Below are 21,265 nucleotides of genomic sequence, written 5' to 3' on the forward strand. Positions count from 1 at the left end.
TTGATTCAGATCTGCTTCATTCTTCAGTAAAACAGAAGTAGCTCCTTTGAAGTCAATGAAATTCTTCTGGCTTCCTGTATGGGAAAATGAGAGGAGAATAAGGCCTTTTGTCTTCTTCCAGAGCAACCATGCTGCTTAATAAATCATCATATCAGCAGCTGTTTTTCACTGGGGAACAGCACAATAATTGATGCCGCTGTCCAGAAATCCACAGAGGTTATCGATCAGGCCAGCTTGTCAGCATTTCTGCAAACCTATGGCACAGGCCAGGAATAAACAAGAATTGGAGAAATGAGAATACACTCAGAGAGAAATCTGAAAAATATATTTTCCTTCAACATATCAAAAAGAACTGAATTAGCACTTTGTTTGTTTTTTCTATGTTTTTGTACATATATTATCCTAGAATCATAGAATAACCAGGTTGGAAGAGACCCACTGGATCATCGAGTCCAACCATTCCTATCAAACACTAAACCATGTCCCTAAGCACCTCGTCCACCCGTTTCTTAAACACCTCCAGGGAAGGTGACTCAACCACCTCCCTGGGCAGCCTGTTCCAGTGCCTTTCTCTGTACTTACAGAGAAAGTAAACCAAAAGTAACATTTCTGCTTACAAAGCAGGAGATGCTCTAAACATTTTAATTGTGGTGAAGTATATTCTTTTTACTAATTGTGAAGATTATCAATGTAGATCTGAATGACTAAGTACATGCTGTGCAACAACAACAAAAAATAAATAGGAATTTGGATTAAGAGACTGTCATTCTGTCATCTTTCAGAAGCACCAGTTAAAGAAAATTCCTGAATTCAAAAGTACATAGTTTTCTAATTTGATCATTATTTCACAGGCTTCTCATTTGATTTTAATATGAACCAGTTTGTAACAAAGTTTATAAACAGAAGTTTAACACAGCATGCAACTTCTCTTGAACCAAAATTATCCAATAGTTTAAAGTAAACTCTTGAAGAATAAAGAACATCAAGATTTTTTCTGCATTTCTAAAACAAGCGTCCAACTAACTACCACAATCTAGTATATATATTTAGTAGAACCAAAAAGAACAAAATGCAGTTTTATTATTGTTATTATTATAGGCATATCTAGAAGGTAACAAAGTCATGACTTTCGATATTATGTGATTTCACTGGAAAAAGTTGACATGGCTGAAATGTACATAAATTTATATAAAAGAGAAGTCCTTTAGCAGGAAGGGGACAACTACATGTAATAGCTCTTTAGACCAACATTTAAATCACTTAGCTTGAAAGAGTATCCTGTCTGTCAAACTAGGACATAAAGTTGACTTCAAGTCCTGCATAAATGTCTTAGATGTCAACATTTTGGTACTTTGGGAGAAAATAGAATTTTGATTAATTCCTCCTCATCCCACTATATATTTTTTAAATATCTTTTTTTCCAAGTGCAGCCAGATTGAAAATCACAACAGTGTTAAATGCACTTAACATTCATTTTGTAACTAAATCTGGAGAACAAAGCAGAATGTATCTACCAATGCATAAAAATTATGGCCTGAAAACCACTTTTTGCACTTGTGATGGAGAAGGATCTTACAGGTCTTCAGGGAAAGTTCATCATTAAAAAATTATCTTTGAACATCCTGGGAAGAGATATATTTATTTTTTGTTTATTATTCTGCTGAAACACAAACGAGAAGATAGTCCTTATTTGATCCTATCTCCTTATTACTGAGCCATCTGTGACAATTTATGAAGCAACACCTGCACTGATAGCTTGCTGTCCTCCCATTTCCTTCCTCCTGTTTGGCTGTTTGCTCACCTGTTCCTTGTGTGTGGCTCTCCATTTAGAGCTCTCAGAGAGAGGAGGGTTTATTTCTATTTATTTTAATGGGACACTAAATAGGGAACTTTTAAACAGGGTTTCCAAGGACTACTGTAAGAAGTACAATATTTCGTACTAAGAGTAATCCTAAATCCAGTTTCCATGGCATTTTGAAATCTAACTCACAGCTGCCAGCAGGAAAATAAACAGAAGTTAGTGGAAAAATAATAATTTGGGATGCTTCAAGGAAAATAGGAGTTATATTCACTACCTCATGCCTTATCTTGTTAGATCAGTGTGTTGTATGAACACATAGATCTCTGCATCCTCACCAAGGTTTTGAATATTCCAACAGTTTATGCTCTTGTTTGTAGCAGAGCTGAGTACTGGTTGCAGCCATTTGTTCAGCAGACCCCAAAGCCCTCCTACCAGAGTCATTACTAATTCAAACAAGCAACACTCAAAACCAATTACATGTCTGCACCTTGGAACAGTGCAGACCTAATTGTAGACCTGCATATGTTTTAGGGTGAGTGAAAGAAATATCTAAACCATGTCAATACGTACTATCCATGTTCCATATGAAACCCTGTGCTGTTCTCACAGCCTATCCCAGAGGCTGTGCCAAGTGGATACAAAACTCCTAATGGGAGAAAGCAGTGCAGCAGGTGATTTTGAATCACATGTGTTTGAAGCTGCCTCACAAACAGCTGTACTGGGAAAGCAGTCTGTGTGTGCTCCCTGGAGATGCTAAACTCGCAAATACTTGGTCTTCTTATGAATCAACAATAAAATTCTTCACAAAATAATTAATGGCTGAGGTCCTTATTTCTGACAGTTCTCATTAAAACTGCAGGCAGTTGGCACAGGTGGCACGTCTGGGCAAAGGGGATAAACTAGATACGGCCTGCCAGAAGAGTGATAAAAGGATTGTAGCACTGAAATTATGTTTTTGTTATAGACGTGCTCAAAAAATACAATTGTAAATAAGAATCAGTAATACTCCTAATTCTAAAGTTGTCTTTGTGCTAAATATGATAGAAGGGTGAACTGAAGGGAAAAAAAAAAAGAAAGAAAAAGAGTACATTATTTAAGAGCAGTATGTGATATATAAATTAATTAGATTTCTTTCCGGCTAACTGTTATACCATCCTCACATTTCTGTTATGTAGCAAAAATAGCATCGGTGGACACATTATCTGTTGTTCTTTTTCAATGCCCAAAAAAATAGAAAGAAAATGATGTTATCAGAATGCAGTTGCTGGCTTCTGCATGGCAAATGGATGTGCATCATCATCAGTGACAACTGCTTTTCAGGTTAAAATGTCTATTTACTTTCATTGTCAATGAAATTGTAAGGAACGTATGTTGTTGCAACCCATCAGACTTTCTGAATTTTGGCTGTTTGAGGGACAGTACTTAATTCTTTCTACTTTTCTTCTGTCTCTGGTTTGGTTACTCACTTCAACACCAACTCTATGGCAGCATTGTAACCTCTTTCACTTTTTGATCATGTTTTACCTTAAATTCATTTTCTCCTAGTTACAGATACTGTTTTGTGAAGCTTTACAGAAGGATTTCAGGATATTCAAAAAATGCTTTTATTGGCCTAAAGGCGTACTTTTGATATACTCAAACTGGCCATAAAAACTCTGTGCAAAGGTCCTGAAATTTTTCATCCTTACTTTCTACCAAGCCTATCGCAAATGAGACACTTTTTGAGGATAATATAGAGGTGATTTCTGCAAATAGCATGTGCTGTTTATATGGTCATACAAGTTTATAACAACGTTCATGCATGGATAGTACTGATGAAATTGCAGATTTGGGTGGCTATAGAAGTGCAATAATTAGAGCATTCTTATCCACAGCAAACTACAAACATAAGTCTGCAAATGATCAAAGGGTGAACTCCCTTTAGAAATGCAGAGAAATATTTCATCATCATTGGCTGCTGATTTGGAGAGAATGTTACCAAGACAGATAAACTTGTCAGCTGTGTTCCTCTGATCTTGTGCCATGGCATAAACATACAGCTTAGTGATTAACTCTTTCTTCTTATTAGTCATTTTATTACCTTTTCTTCTTTTCTTATGCTTCTTTGTACATTTTCTCTCAATATTGTTGGAAGTGAGATTACTGAAACAGTGCTCATTTCCTGAAACATTCAAGGATTAAGAGCTTGAATTTGGACTCTTTTCTCTCAGCGAAGCATAGATATTCATCCTACACTGCAAACTCAAATGTGCATAAAAGACTTATTGTGTAATAGCTGTTGTTTCTTCTTTATTTCTTTGCCATTCCTCCAGAATGTTATTTTCTGATGCACCACATTAAATCTAATATCCAGTTTACATTGAATATCTCAATTGTAGATAAATTTTTGCCCAGTGTACTGATCAATCTATAGGAGCTTTCTGGTCAATTGGATGAAGAAACTCTGTAAATACTGAAGGAGCTGGCAGATGTGCTGGCCAAACCCCTTTCTATCATCTTCCAACAGTCCTGGAAGACTGGGGAAGTCCCACTGGACTGGAGGCTGGCTGATGTTGTGCCCATCTACAAAAAGGGCCGCAGGGAGGATCCAGGAAACTACAGGCCTGTCAGTCTGACCTCAGTGCCAGGGAAAGTCATGGAGCAGGTGATCTTGAGTGCTATCATGAAGCACATGCAAGAGAACCAGGTGATCAGGCCCAGTCAACACGGGTTCACAAAAGGCAGGTCTTGCCAGACTAACCTGATCGCCTTCTATGACAAAGTGACTCGGCTGCTGGATGAGGGAAAAGCTGTGGATGTGGTCTTCCTGGACTTCAGTAAAGCCTTTGACACAGTTTCTCACAGCATTCTGCTTGAGAAACTGTCAGCCTCTGGCCTGGACAGGCGCACACTCTCCTGGGTGGAAAACTGGTTGGCTGGCCGGGCCCAGAGAGTGGTGGGAAACGGTGTGAAATCCAGCTGGAGGCCAGTGACAAGTGGGGTTCCCCAGGGCTCAGTGCTGGGTCCAGCCCTGTTCAATGTCTTCCTCAATGACCTGGATGAAGGCATCGAGTGCACCCTTAGCAAGTTTGCGGACGACACTAAGCTGGGTGGAAGTGTCGATCTGCTGGAGGGTAGAGAAGCTCTGCAAAGGGATCTGGACAGGCTGGACCGCTGGGCAGAGTCCAATGGCATGAGGTTTAACAAGGCCAAATGCCGGGTCCCGCACTTGGGGCACAACAACCCTGTGCAGTGCTACAGACTAGGAGAAGTCTGGCTAGAAAGCTGCCTGGAGGAGAGGGACCTGGGTGTTTTGGTTGACAACCGACTGAACATGAGCCAGCAGTGTGCCCAGGTGGCCATTAGAAGGCCAACGGCATCTTGGCTTGTATCAGAAAAGGCATGACCAGCAGGTCCAGGGAGGTTATCCTCCCTCTGTACCCAGCACTGGTGAGACTGCTCCTCGAATCCTGTGTTCAGTTCTGGGCCCCTCACCACAAGAAGGATGTTGAGGCTCTGGAACGAGTCCAGAGAAGAGCAACAAAGCTGGTGAAAGGGCTGGAGAACAGGCCTTATGAGGAGCGGCTGAGAGAGCTGGGGTTGTTTAGCCTGGAGAAGAGGAGGCTGAGGGGTGACCTCATTGCTCTCTACAACTACCTGAAAGGACGTTGTAGAGAGGAGGGTGCTGGCCTCTTCTCCCAAGTGACAGGGGACAGGACAAGAGGGAATGGCCTCAAGCTCCGCCAGGGGAGGTTTAGGCTGGTCATTAGGAAAAAGTTCTTTACAGGAAGGGTCATTGGGCACTGGAATAGGCTGCCCAGGGAGGTGGTTGAGTCACCTTCCCTGGAGGTGTTTAAGGCACGGGTGGACGAGGTGCTAAGGGGCATGGTTTAGTGTTTGATAGGAACGGTTGGACTCGATGATCCGGTGGGTCTCTTCCAACCTGGTTATTCTGTGATTTTGTGATTCTGTGTGATTCTGTGAAATAAAGCTTTTTTCTTTTTTTTCTTTTTTTTTTTTTTTTGCCTGCATAATAATGCTTTTGCTTTCTGTTTTAGTGTTCTGGCATCAACATATCTATTTTTTTACAAGAGCTTGCTCACTGGTAGACTACTTGTCATATATGGGTTTTCACATTCCATTTTCCACGCTCAGTTCTAGCTATCACAGAACATGGAAACTCAACCGTTCTTCTCAGCTTTTCTTCAGTAGTTGTCTAGACAGCAAAAAAAAAAAGCAAAAGCTATTGTAAGATCATATTTTCTGGGAAATAGGATGATGGTGAGAGACGATGTGGAATAAAAAAACTAATGCATAAGAGCTATCAAAATATATTTAAAGGAATAAGGAAGTTAATCCCTTATCTGAATGATAATGAGAATTTACTATTATACATAAGAAATAGATAAAATATACTAACCAAACTGGGGCCTTCATTTTGATTGTGATTTAACAGCTGCAATCAAATTCAGATCTGATTTTGGCCTGTTTCTTCAATAACTTGAAGTACTTTTGCTGTTATTAAATGTGCTGGTCTTGCCAGCATATGTATACAAGACATTTTAATCTGATTGTATTGAAATTGAGTCTTCCATTGTGTGCATTAAACATTCTTGAGCATTCAGTGAACAGTGAATATCCTCTTACCAGCTCTGATCTTGAAACTCATTGAATTCAGTTCTTTATTGACAGTAGTGATCTTCAATCAGATTCAGAATATGAGGGAAATCACTATTGTATCACCACAACAAAAAGAAATCCTCGTTTCTCTTGATTTTTGTAGTTACATGTTCTTCTATGAAATATGTTTTATTTCTTTTGTCATTTAAAAATGTCATTGTTTTGTCACTGATACAAAATATGTGGCTGTTTTAAAACTGAGAGGGTTGAATTTGAACAAGCTATTAAAAGTTTTTTATCTGATGAGTTAAATCACATGAAATGTAATTCAGAAGAATCTATTAGTTCAGTTTGACTTAACCTTCTTAAAATTGCGACCTAATCTTAATGGCTTAGTAGGCAATCTTAATGTTTTAAATACCATTTTTTTCTTTCAATGACTTCTAAAGTCATTCAAATCACAAATATCATCAGTGTCAAAAAAATAGTGGAATGTTATGTTGAGTTTTCCTAGTAGTAAGAAAACAGAGTATATTTAAGAGGTGAGAAAGTTGGGGAAAGAGACCAGAGCAGAAGGATGAAAGGGCGAAATGAGGATAAGAGTACAGGAGAAGAGAGTCTGAGCAGAAGGAGGATAAATGTTATTATAATTTTCAGCTTCTTTCTTGGATTCTATGCAATATTTCTTCAGCAGATTTATACTAGAGACTCATTTTTGGCACCTCTCATAAAAATAGCTCCATCTTATTGGTGGCTAGTTTGTAGACTCAGTTCTGTAGGATGTTGAATTCCCACTGAAAATTATAAGTAATAGAAAACTTCAGTATAAAAGATGTGGCCAAGATCCTGGAGGATCAGACCAAGAAACCTGATGTAAATCCATGTACTTCCATTTCATAAGGCCTCATCATAAACTTTTAAATAGATTACTCAGAAATGAATATGCTTATAATCAATTAGCAGACTATCTTCGTCCTTGGTCCTTTTAGAAGGACATGTATGTTGTCCTATCCTTTCCTTGCTTGTATATCCCAACTGTAAATAACCTTCTCTTGAGTGAAGTATTATCTGTATTCATTGCAAGAATAAACTAATATTATGATTTGCCTTTGCATGAATAAGAACTACTATCATATTATGGACCATATGCTGGGCCCATGCATTACTACTTTACCACCTAATCTGCAAAGTAAAGAGCAAGTAGATTTAGGGGTTAGCATGAAATGGCTTATGAAGGTAGAAGAGGGTGCTTTATTGTGGTTAAAACCTTGAAAACAATAGTTATGTGGTGTTGTGTAAAAGGTAAAGTGTTGGTGTTTCAGTTTTACTTCATAATACTCACAGAAATGTCTTCGTAATATTAAAATATATGAAACATTAAGTTTAAAATGTGTGTCCATATGCATATATAAAAGGCAGGCCTTCGCAGATCAATGTGCTGTGTATTCTTGTTCCCCACTCCTGTTATTCACTAAGACTATCTTTCCCCACAAATACATGCATCCCCTTTTCAGACATATAAAACAAGAGAACTCACTTGGGGGAAAGAGGAATTTCTTCAGACTCCCCTAATGTTTCACAGATTGGATTTCTGTGGCTTTTCCCTAACTTCCTTTTCTGGGAAACAAGGTACGAAGTAAATTGGATGTTTTAACTCTGAGCTTATCTGACAAGAATCTAACCTGCATGGCAAATTGTTAACATCTAATAGGAGTTTGTTCCAAGGTGGTTTGTGTCATTTCAGCTATACTGGGGCAGGAGGGGCAATGTGACATTAATAGCGCAATGGTTTAGGTCCTCCACTTGCATGGGATCAGATTAAGTTCACTGCATAATTCATTGTTATACATTCAACGATTACCATTTAAGAGGGTATCCTTTCCTTCACCTCCACCTCAGTCTGTTATAACAAACAAGTCATATTTGCTTTGAATTGCAAGGGAAAATTGGATGAAGAGGAATGCAGAAATGCTTTCTGGGGACCTATTATTCTTTGAAAGGAAGCTTGAAGTCAGAGTTTAGATTGCTCAAGTGCTGTTTACCATTTAATCTACCTTGATAAGTAGTAATTTAAGAGTTTGCAATGTCTTGCTTCAGACGCTTAATAACTTTTAGTATTTGGGACCAAGCTCAACATTTTAACTCATGCAAAGAGGACATGAAAACAGTGACCTACCTCTGAAAACATCTTTTTAAGGAGAAAAATGTGTACTGTATGACTGGAACGAGAATTTTCTAAGTATCAAAGTGGGAATTACTAATCAAAGCCTATAGGCTCCAGTTTCCTCTAAATGAATAAGCAGTTGCACAAGACAGGAAGTATATTGGCTGGATAGCCTTTGTAAAACTTGGGTGCCATGTTGTTCCCTAATATAACACATAATGTGCATATATTGGATGATAAATAGAGTCTATGGACTTGCTAAACTTATAAAAGATTTTATTAGCGACAAAAAAAAGCTACACATAAATTTAAGAAACAATGTTTAAAAAGTTGCTTTAGAAATAAGCAAATTGTTCTCTAGGGAGGACTGCTAAGAAAAATCACAAAGTTACTTCCATGTATAGTAAAACCTTATGCACGTCTTTTTTCTGCTCCCTCTAAACCACCAGTGCTTCAGATTCAAGTTACTTATCCAGCTTTTTTTTCCCATTTCCGTTCTGCCTCTCACTTCTTACCAGTTATTGAGAAAAGAGCACACTTAATGCAGATTTTTAACTGCAAATATTGGCTCTGCATAAAAGACTGAGGAATAAGCAAGTGTTGAATTAGATGATCTCAGGAGGTCTCTTCCAGCCTTCTGTGATTCCATGACAAATTCAAATACTCTCTTTGCTTTGAGGTGGAATACACCTCCACAATCCGTTGAGCTGTAGGAATGCACACCTAATTCTCCATCACCTTCCTGGCTTCCACAAACACTCACCAAAGTGTGTAATCCTTTAAAAATGGGCAGTCTCCATGCAGTTCTTAGGCTAAAAATGTATTAATAAATATTAACATAAAAAAAGAGTATGAAAGGATTATTAATATTTAGATAAATAGTGGTTTCAGTTATTGATTTCAATTATTTCAATTATTCATGAAAAAATGGAGGCAGCCAAAACTTATTGACCTGCAGAATTGGGGACTATGGATACTATTGTGTTTCCTTTCTTGCATTAATCTTTCAGTACTCGGCTGCATCCTTCAATGCGTGACAAAATTATTCTCAGGAGAAAATGTAAATTTGACATTATTATTTTACATGTGAACCAAGCTACCACTGATTGTGTTTAGTCGTCTTTGAGTATGCCTTCTCTTTAGGTGTAAATACCTGGTAGATTTTGTGTGGGTTTGACACAATTGCTATAAGGGGTTCTAATCTACAGAACTTGTTCTTCTCAATTGCCACATACATGTTAATATTATGTTATCACTTAATAGTATCTTTTGGCATATTTTCTAAAATTTCCTTCATGTAGTGGGCATAGATTCTTAAGTGTGTTATCCTCAGATCCTGTTAACTCTTTAGAAACCTAATGTGGCCACAGCTGTGAAGATATTTCCTACCAAAAATCTACTTTTCATACTAATTTCAGAGAAGAAAACTGATAAGCAAAACACAATAGTGTGAGTTACGTATAAATTATATTAATTATATATTTTTCATCAATGAAGACTATCACTAACTATAATAATACATTTTTAAAATAGTGATAATAATCCTTATAAAAGCAGGGTTTTGTCTAGTGTGTTTACAAGCATATCCTTTACAACCTATGATTCTTCTAGTTCATTCTAGTGCAATACAGAAAATACATCATTATACTGCTTTGAGCTTAGTCTGTTTGGAAGAAGAATACATAGTCAGTTTAAATATCCCAAGTCTATTGACTGTCAACAGTAGATCTCCACGCAATTTAATTTTTAATTGCAGAAATATCATAGCAAGAGCTTATATTTCTATCACACAGAAAATGGGAAGCTGCATCCAATAATATGTACAAATTATTAACATTTTTTAGGTACTTAAGTATGAAGAAATTCCATATTTCAGGATGCACAGTCAATCACCATTCTTCTCCCTACTGTGAAGAATGCAGGCATTCAGATTAGAAGTTTTTGGTTCAATATTTATTTCCTCACAAGCTCTATCATCTTCTGTGGTAACAAAATGGCAAAAAACTCACTTATCTTGCCGAGAAATTATAAATAGCCTGGTACCCCAAAATATGCAAAGGTTATTAATTTTGAACTTAATTTTGTCTTCTAGAGCAAGACAGAAAATTTGTAACACATTCTGATCAGTTGAGCTGGCATGAATTCAGATTAAGCCCACTGAAATCATTGAAATTTCTGTGAATTTTCAACAAAGAAATTCTTCAGGGAAGTTCCTCATAGAAATGAGAATGAACAATTTTAGTGTCTGCTTGTGCAACAGGACAATTAAAAAATGGTTACATATATATATGTGTAGCATATATATACGCATTTAATGTTAGATGCTCAGCAGCACATTCCTATTATTGCTAGAATAACAAAATCCACACTGGGGAATTCTGTACAAATAAATAGTCAGTCTGTTGTTGAATACAAGCCAGTTAGCAGATTGACTACAAAGTTGCCATCAATTTGAATCAAGAGGATGCTTTTACAAGTTACAAATGTCTTCTGACTTTTTTCTGACTCATTAAAGCTTTTATGAATCTTGCCAGATGTTTAAGGCCTCAGGGAAAGTCAAATATACATGGAGAGGACAAAAGAAAAATAGGTAGATGAAAATACTGAGAATTAAGTTGCATTTTTGGCTCTAACATAATATGTCTGCTCTGGAATTGGCCTTTTCTTTCTTTGTGGACATAATTTCTCATAATACTTTCCTTCTTTTCCAAAATAGAGTCCTGTTTTTTATGCCATTAAAAAACCCTTTCTGATTAGTTGTAAAGAGATATACTTTCAAGCTGGTCTTTCAGCTGCAAATTATAGGTCATCTTACACTCTGTGGTCTGTTTTGACCACAGTTGAAGTGGAAGCAGACCGGAAATTTGGCAATATTGATTTTTTTTTTCCTCATGTCCAAGAATATTTATTGAGCATTGTCACTTAGGAAACTGATGCAAACATTCTTTATGCTGGAATTGTACTGAAAATCCTTTGGGAGTGGATGCAGTCACTATGTTCACTATGTATTTCTACAGCAGCACCAAAGTAGCAGTCATATATGCGGCTGAATAGTGAACTTTTCACAGTACATTTAATTCTGAATCTGCTATAAAGCATAAAACATTCCTACTAAGCTTGAAATGCAAAATAACTTGGCAGTTCTAGGCCCATGTTAAAAATAGAAATCCCTGATTTTTTGGAGACAGACTGTATTGGCAAATCAATTAATCTTAGCAGTGTTGCCACAATAGAGGGGCATACCCTAGACTCACAGAAAAGTTGGTGGTAATACAGATTGCAGCCTGTAATAACACAAGGAAGGTGCTTGATGCCAAGGAGTTAGACTCATGCTAAGGCTGTGGCAATGAAACTGCCTTCCTAAAGTTCAAGAGCAGAAAGCCAAAATGCTCTGGCTCCAGACTCCAGTAGAATTCAACATTTCCTCTTAAATGATCCATAAAGAGCCAGGAAAATTCTCACCAGCACAAGCCAAAAAGCATTGGATGAATTAAAGGATAAAGCAAAAGACGTTCTATAGTGGATATAAATACTTACGTGCTAGGGACAGTATCGAATTTACTACAGTAGCTTGATTGCTTTTCATCTGAGCTAAATTGAGTCAGAATTGTAATAAAACGTTGTAGTCAAAGGCAAGTGGCTTAATACCACATGACTCTTGCAGCTGTCAAAAACCTGTGTTAAAGCAGCACCTTCCAGTAATGAGGAACAGGATTAAGAACCAGTAGAAAATCTGTCCCTTAAAGGCCACCTACAAGACTACAGCTCTGTAGTGATGAATGCTTAATTCCTACAAGACGTATTACAGTAAATAAATAACACTTAACAATATGAGTTGATAGAGATGTAATAATTACACTGCATTTCTTAATAGCATTTCCCCTTATGCCAAACATTTCTGAAGTCAATCTAATACAGGCTGTACTGAACATACATGTCAAATATCAAACAATCTCAACGTGCCTTTTGCATAGGAAGTTTGTATTAGGTTTTTGTGTGCCTCTTTCTATATCCCTCTCTAGTCTCCTGAGGTAATGGCTTATGAAAAAAGATATTTTAAGTAAACTCCTCAATATTATGGGCATGGGGTACATAACAAGAAACAATGGGCTACTTCTATCGTTGTAACCAATAAGTACAAAAACAGAGGCAATCGCTCATATAATTTGATTCATATGTATAAAAAAAATAGAACTAAGAGTATTAGAGCTGAATACTGGATAATTAGTCTTTCTAACTATTGGAAAATCTTGGCATAATAATATAAGTTTTGATTGGAACTATTAAAAGCAAAACTTTTGATTGTTGAGAAAAAAAAGATAAAAAGGTCAAATGGTAAAAATAGTTACACAGACAGACTGAGAGAGACATAATTATAGTCCCACTATTGTCTGTGTGTGAATACTTTATGGCATTAATTACTGAACATATGTAAATGTATTTTTACGACTACTTTAATTGAGTGCATTAAAACCAAACCCACTGTACAGCATTTATGTACTATTTTTGGCCTGAAATCTTATCTAAGACAATTTTGAAAAGTTTTACTTATTTATATACTAAGATGATTAAATCTTTGCAAAGTTTTTCAACTTCAAAGCCGCATTAGCAAGTACTCCTTTGCCTTTGGACACTGTCGTCTCATCAGCTACAGCTTGTCAAATTGAATGCATGAATTTCTTTTCTAGTTTCTCCTCTCCCTACATTTCCTCACTCTAATATCTAATCTCTGGGTGAGATTTTAAGCTGTAATGCTAAATGAAACAGTTTCCAGGTCTGGGAGTGCAAAGAATACAATGGCTTTATGCCCTTTATATCCCTTTCTGTTACAGGCGTATTTCCAGAGGAAATGGTAACTCCAGCCTCAATTTAAGCAGCACTGAAGGTCTGTTTGCACTGTAGGAGTCTCCTTAGGCTTTCCACATTATAGTCAATCCTGCACCACTGGCAGAGCAGGTTTTTTTGAAAATACGATCACAATATCCAGCTTTCCCTTAATCTGCCCTGCTCATTTTGTTTGAGTGGATGAAGATGCTTTTATTCTTCAGCTTCTGGCTGTTCTTTATAGACTAAAATCACCATTACTTCATGTAAGGGGATATTTTTTCTACACCAATGCATTTTACCTCATGTAAAGTGGCCATTGGACCTATTGATAAAAAGCAGCAGTAAGGAAGTGTCTCATTCTTACAGAGGTGGACCAGATTTTAAGGCTCCACTTAACTCATTTCAGGTTTATTTTGACTTGGGGGTTTTCCTGAATCAGACAAAATAAACCTGAAACTGTTGGAAGGATGCTAAGATTAGATCTGTTTTTTTCAGTCATTTTTGTTATACCAGAACCAGAGTAATTTTTTTCTGTCTTCACACAGTTTTATAACAGGTGGCTTTGGATCCATTCAAACTCCACAACCCCAGACACAATACTCTTCCAGCCCTTGTCCCCTTCCACCCTGTGTCATTACGTTGCTTCTGCCTGGTGACAAATTGAACTGGCCCCTGTTACTGGTACTCCTGAGTATCCACAGCTTTACTGGAGTTAAATTCAACGTCTGATCACAGAAAAAGTGTTTCTAAAAGAAATTCTAGGGAAATTTTTGTCATCTGATAGATATTTACATGCAAAACTGACCATCTTCTTTTGCTGATCACTCATGCAAGAATCTTGCCAATTTCTCTACCCTCATCAAGTTTTCCAGATGCATGTTTAAACAAGCTGGCGAAGAAGGAATTTGCTGAGGGATAGGTTTATCTTCAGGACTCCAAGGAATCATTCTTTTTTTACCAGGGATGAATATGAGAAAAACTTTTTAGGCTCAAGCAGATGTAAAAGCTGTCTGGCAACTGCCTTGCATGCTTCCAAAATTACACATGCTACTGGCACAGTATAAATAGCTTTCAGTTGCATAAGAAAAAGATGTCTGTGAGCTAATTTGGAGAACAAAATTTATTTTTTTCTCTCAAGTTCTGTTATTTTGTCATTTCACTGCACAACTGTGCAATGTTTGTGTATACATCTACACACTGCAATATTGCTTTTTTTTCCCCTTCTGTTGCTAAATATATATTTTCCTGAATACTGAAGAAGCACACTTTGGTATTTTCCATTTAATGCTTATTGTGATCTGTAGTTTCACTCTGTTTGTCATTCTGCGTATTGGATAATCTATATTAAGGAAAAGAGCATTCCAAATGCCCTAAAAATCTGATACCTGGATCATTAAAATGTAATTCATCTTAAAATGCCGTTCATGTGGCTGCTGCTACTTTTTATTTGCCTTCTTGGAACAGTTTCAAGTTGGAGTCTTTTCAGTCTTCATGCTTATGAAAATGTGGATTCTCTGTCCCAGAGACTACATTTAAATAGGTATGAAAGACAAATCTATTAACCAATATTTTACATATGAGAAATATAGGCAGAAAACAATAAAGACACTTGTCTAACATTACAGAAGGATGAAAGATAACTTGTGCTTTAATGAAAGCCTAGTGAAAATACAATGAAATTACAAAAATCAGTCAGAAAGGTGAACTCCAGTTTCTGGTTTCTCAAAGCCAATTTAAGTATTCCACTCTTCCTACCATTCCTTTTAAAAAGCAGATATGAATTGGCAAAGATAATTGAGCTACCGTGAAGTTCTGTAAGTAATGTGGTCTACAACCACCTACCAAAAATTTGGGGATTGCAAAGCATCATTCTTTTACTCCTCTAGAGTAACCACACCAAACAAAAGATTTCTGTAATCTTTTTTCTCTCTCTTTCACTTGAGGTGACTGACAGGAGAGATTCTGGTCTATAAAAAGTTTGTCATCAAAATGCACACAGTCAAAAGCCCATTATTTTGAAATAAAGACACAAATATCTAGCATTTTTGTATTAGTAATAGCATGTGAAAAATGAGCCAGTCACAAAGAAATGTTCCTGCAAGCTAGCTTTGGCAAAAAGCATATATACTTCATCTCATCTGAAGATTGCTTTGGTTCCAAAAATGGAATTCCTAGATTTATTGCAAAATAATCTGGAACATATCCCTAAATGCTACGACAAGGTAATTTTTAACAAAACAAAATGTTACTTTATTATTCATTCATTGCTAATGTATGAAGCTTCTGTCTGTCTCTTAAAGCTGTTCTAAGAACAAACAGCTTCTAGGCAAATCCTTCTGTTGACTTCTAATTTCCTAATAGGTTACACTTTAAAGCACTGACTATGTCAGAATTCAAAGGACTGATTCTTAGCTTACTTACACTAACGTGAAACATGCGTACAAAAGATTCTGTAATTGCCATGGGTAATAATGTTGGATTTTTTTGTTCTGGGGAAGATTTGACTCCTGGAAATTCTTTTCTTGATCCAAGAAATACTTACATAAATAGTTTTACATTCTAAAATCTAGTCAATTTTTCACTTACATTAGCTATTTCTATTATATTATACTCTAACAGATATTTATTCATAGCTTTGTAGTCAATAGTTATCAGAGAAAAACAGTGACATTTTTTTGGTTGACTTTACAGGGGTCTTAGGACTTCGGGCTTGCAGAAGGCCCTGCTGTAAATATTTCCCAGCTTTGCTTTAAGGATTTTGAACCACAGGTATTATTTATCTTTTACACCCAACATATAATGTATATTCTTACAACCTACCAAGAAACAAATATCATCACAGAGGTTTGCTGTGGGGTTCCTGTTCCCATTAAAAGCTAGTGTTCAGCATCTCATCTGGATTCAGAGGGGTCAGTACTATCATCCCCAAATATGGGTGTCCAAAGTCAGTTTTGTTATATGCAAACTAAATATAGTTTCCCAGCAAACTGGTAGCTTGACTACTTCTTCATCCATCTATTGAAACTAGATCATTGCGGATAGCATGTTTAACTGATTTCCTGTCAGATTAAGTTTAATTGCTTTAACTGTCATTTCCTGTGATGCAGTGTTATTGTAATATGTCCACCTAGTTAAGAAGATGATGTGAAATAAGGGGGTTTTGCATTTTCAGTGGAAGCGCTACTGAAAAATATCCGGAACACATACTTTAATAGGTGTGTTAGTCTTGGCTAGTCTTGGCTATTCTTCCAAGCTGGATTTCCTGATGGTGTTTGTTGTTCCACAGCTCATCTCATCTCCCATCCTGGATGTGCAGTTAAAGAATGGGCAATGCTTTCAGGGAGGAATATGCATGTATTGACCTTTAGAAGACTTAGTAAATAAAAAAGGACATGTGAAATTGAACAAGATGAATTTATAGTTTTTCTGGCAGTGCAGGTTAAACAAATACTGAGCAAACTCAAAACAGAGCTGTCTAAACTGCAGAGCTTAACACTTCAGCCCTGTGGAATAACTCATGGGAGACTGGTAGAAGGGTATTTTCTTATTCCGGTTTAAACTATGAATCTTGCCAAGTGACACTGACGATTGAAAGGCTGGTTAAGTGTTCTTGTAATGAGCCAACCTTTGCAAGTCCAGGTCAGGCTCCATGATTTGACAATGACATTGAGCCTGTCAGATGTCACCGTTTCACATCATTAGTTGAAAACATTGCCTTCTGCAAAATAGAGGAACAGGTAAAAGGTAGGGACCTCTCCAAGTCTTTCCTTTGCTGAAACAAACTTAAAAAGAGCAAAGAGACTGTATATAGTTGTGTGCTTGAACTAGAATTTAAAATATGGGTATGGGGCAAAATAAGTGTAATAATGGATTTGTGCTCTAGGAATGTAATATTTTTTAGTTACTGAGCTTAAATCTATTTTTTAAAAAGGACATACCCCAAAACAAGTTTTTGTCAGAGCATTTCTAACACACTTGGCAACATTAACCTTAAACTTGGACTCGGGCATTTTTCAGGTTTGGATACAATTTCAAATTGTGACATTGAATTTGTTTAGCCTCCTGGGATTTCAGTGCGAAGTCCACTGAAAATGTGCCTGCTCTCACATTGCATCTCAGATTCTAACCTAGAATCATTTAGAAGTTCTTTTGAATCTTTTAGTCCCAGGGATTGTCTAGAAACAGTAAGCAAGATTCAGAATGGCATTTTAAAACACCAGAAAGCAAAAGTTTAGGGACTGAGGAATTCTTTCACTTGTAAATTTTAGGCAGTAGAATATAACTTCCCAAATGGAAAACTAGTCACGATACTTAGAATAGCATCTTTATCATTATGTTAACAAAATTAAATTCCCTAGTGTAACAGAAATCTGTAGTCTCATTCATTCTTACAAGTGTGAGCTCTCGGGAACAGAGGGGGAAACAAACAAACTTTGGCTAAATAAATGGGCATATACAATGTACCAGTGCAACCAGACCATTTCCTAATGATGAAAAGCTTTAGGACATGAAACTCTTGCTTTTATTACTCTAGACCCCAGAAAAAATCAAGCTATTCTTGTGCTGATGCTATCAAACTAATCGCGTGCTCATCCTATTGCGCCAAAGACAAACTTGTCTTAAGGGCAAAAGAAGAATGGCTTGGAGAAGCCATATTAACGTTTGGATTTTCTTTGTTTTGTGTTTCATCCCCTTGGCCAGTTGTAATTTTGTCTCCCATGATAGGAAGCATCACTAAGTTTTGATACAATTTTAATTTCAGTCATTCAAATACACTAAAGTCAGCGTATTTTGTATGTTTGAATTTGTGAGCCTTGGCTTTAAGCTATGAGTTGAACAGACCTGTTGAGTATGTTAGTATGTTAGTAAGTACTGAAACAAAGAGAGCATCTGAGAGACATTAACTTTGAGATATTTTATGTCTGGGAGAGATATCCTAGTCACATTTCTACTCCAGCTTTCTTCAGAATGGGTTAGGTTGATAATTTAGTGATGATGCATCCATCCATTTCACAATCAGGGAGTCCAGCAGGGTGAGCAGACAGAGTATGTCAGATATTCCTGCAGCCCTCTTACTCCTTGCATAAAACAGAAGAGAAAGTAACATGCAAATCCTAATTTCTGGAAAGCTTTAGGTCATTGTCCTGGAAACCTGTCAAAGGACAGTGGCATTGCAATGTTTTCAGAAATATTTTATTTGATTTGCATTTTTCAGATATTCTTATAGCAGGTTCTTATTTAGTTGCTCACTGCCCAGCAGCTAGATTTCTATCATGTACCTTAGGGGTACACTGTGAAACTGTTTTAATAAAGATTAAATGTTTTAATAAAGATCAAATGGTTAGGTCCATGGTGTATTGCTCATTGATTCTCTGTCCACTCCTGGTTTTTTTAACATGCTATTGCACTACATGCTACAAAGAAATGGTTAATTATTTTCACTGCTTCTCATTTATTAACAATAACTTTGATCTAAGCAATTCTAATTTTCTAAAGATTGTTCTCTTTTCATGTCAGGTGGGTTATAAGAATGATTAAGTTTCTGTATTGTTTTCCTTTATTTCCAAGAGAACATGAGTTACAGATATTCAGCTACCTAGAAGAAATCAAAATAAACACTTCTAACCTTGCTGGATAGATTTAGGTAGGGTTTTTAAATTTGTTTTTAACATTTTGTTTAATGCTAGAGGATAATCAGCAAACCAACTGAGGCTTATATCCCTCTAAAGGTTGATGCTTTCATGGTAACATCTGAGCATTTTGTTGACAGTCTTATAGACCTGCATTCATTTTCAAAGCCTTCGGTCAGCTTTAAAAACTAAATCCAATGAAAAATTGCACTGTTAGGTATAATCCTTTGGACAGAGCCTATCTGATGAGGCAGTTCAATAATGCATTATTGGATAAGTCTATAATTAAACTCTAGCCTTCTAGAAATTGTCTTTCTTGGCTTTATGCTTCAAGCACTCTGAAATATAACCAAGCAATGAGTAATACATAAATCTCATAATATACCTGTAATCCTGCTGGGGTAACCTTATCTGCTGCCTTATTAAAGACAAAATGTTCTCTGCTTACAGGGCTTTAATGTAAAGGTGTATCATAAGTTTAAATGGCAATGAAGTTTTTTCTCCTAGCTGGTCATGGTTATACTTCAAGAATTATGAACACTTCCTATCAAAATTTTTCAATCTAACTTATTTTTGCTGATTTAGCAGTGTTCAGCTATTGCAGCGTTATTGGCTACATTGTAATTTATGAATCTATTGCTGTCTGAATCACATGGGAGTGTGTAATGAATCAGCAGTGGGTACTAATGGAAGGGAAGTAGCAGGTGAGAGCCAGGCCAGTTTTATGATTAGAGCTCTGGTTTTGGGCTCAAAGTCTGTACAATACTCCTAGTCCAGTTAAAAACTTTCTATGCAGCCTTGAGCATATAACTTAATTTTGGGTTTATCTCATCAGGTCTTAGCAGACAAAATGTTGTTTAAGCTAATTAATTAGTCTCTTTACGCAATAGGGAGAGAGCAATACCTCCAGGAGACAGCCCATATGACCAAATGTACATGCCTCATTCAGTCTCCCATTTAATAGGCTTTTTGATGATTTCCCCTTGTCCCAGATTTTGTTACCTGAACAAAATTAAAACTCACGAGAGGCAAAAATAACTTTGAAATTTCACAGCTTGTCATCAGACCAAATGGTCACACCAACTGTTGCTTAGCATGTTATGTTGGGAGCCACTTCAGGTCTTCTCCTTCCTTCCTTCATTCCACTCTTCACAGTCTTGTCTCAAGCTGAGAAATGGTAGTCCCAAAGTGGGGAAATAGAGGGACAGTAGCAGGAAAGAGTGTATAGACTTTTACTCACAAGGAAATACTAGTGATTGGGAAGTGTAGCTTCCAAAAAAAGTCATTATCACTTGGAACAAACGTCCCATGAAATAAAATTATTAAACTGGATTCACAGAAGCATTTCATTTTACCTGTGACATTACTCTTGCATCCTTCAGACCTTTATCTTTTCGTATTTGTGAATTTCAGATACATTTATTATACTAAATTTAACAATATAAAATATGCAACCAATTTAACTATTCTTACTTCTATTATCAAACCTTTGTCATTGACAGTGATATATTCTTGCAAAATATTCTTATCTTGATTAAAAAAATGCTCTTATACATTTTCAACCCATTTTAATTAGTTGCTCTAAAGTAAGAAAATCATCCTACAGGAAAAGCTTTGGATGGATGCTTTGGAGATTGGTATTCAATTTGAAATTAGCACTAATGAATCTTCCGTGATCTTTGGAAAAAAATATTTGTTTATCCCGTGTTTCAGTTCCTTGTCTTTAAAATAGAATTTATGTTGATCTGTGGATACCCAAGTACAGTAGTTAGATGTTCAAGCCAAATAGTTTGACAGATTTCAATTTGAAATTTTCAAATTTAAATGATCTAGTGACACTGTTCACATATATCCATGTAGACAGAGAATTAAACAGTTGAAATGAGTAACATGGAAAGGCAGCATTTCACCATCAACCGACACTCCACTCCAACAACCGCTGACGGAAAATTGCTCCCATCTGTAGACTGAGCAGTACAATTGTTTGGTGGTCCTAGCCTATTTCTTAATGGACAAATGTCTATAACATTAAAAATCCCCTTCACAATTAACGTTAATTGACACCATTAGTGGGGAGATTGAAAAATGATATGGGCTGTGAGACTAACTTGCCTCTAAACTATACAGGTGAGCTCACTAGAATAGCAATGAAAAATAAACATGGCCCATCCAAGGAATTTTCCTTCCCTGTGCACCTGATGGAATAACAACAGACTTTAGATTGCAGGGCAAACATATTAAATG

General features: G+C 36.6%; 1 protein-coding gene across 1 annotated transcript in view; it reads left to right on the plus strand.

Annotated features, from left to right (window-relative positions):
- SEMA3A (semaphorin 3A) overlaps positions 1–21,265 on the plus strand; it is a 410,652-nt gene that overhangs the window by 11,045 nt on the left and 378,342 nt on the right. The window lies entirely within an intron of this gene.

Source organism: Phaenicophaeus curvirostris, chromosome 1, assembly GCF_032191515.1.
Source record: "Phaenicophaeus curvirostris isolate KB17595 chromosome 1, BPBGC_Pcur_1.0, whole genome shotgun sequence".
Lineage (NCBI taxonomy): Eukaryota > Metazoa > Chordata > Aves > Cuculiformes > Cuculidae > Phaenicophaeus > Phaenicophaeus curvirostris.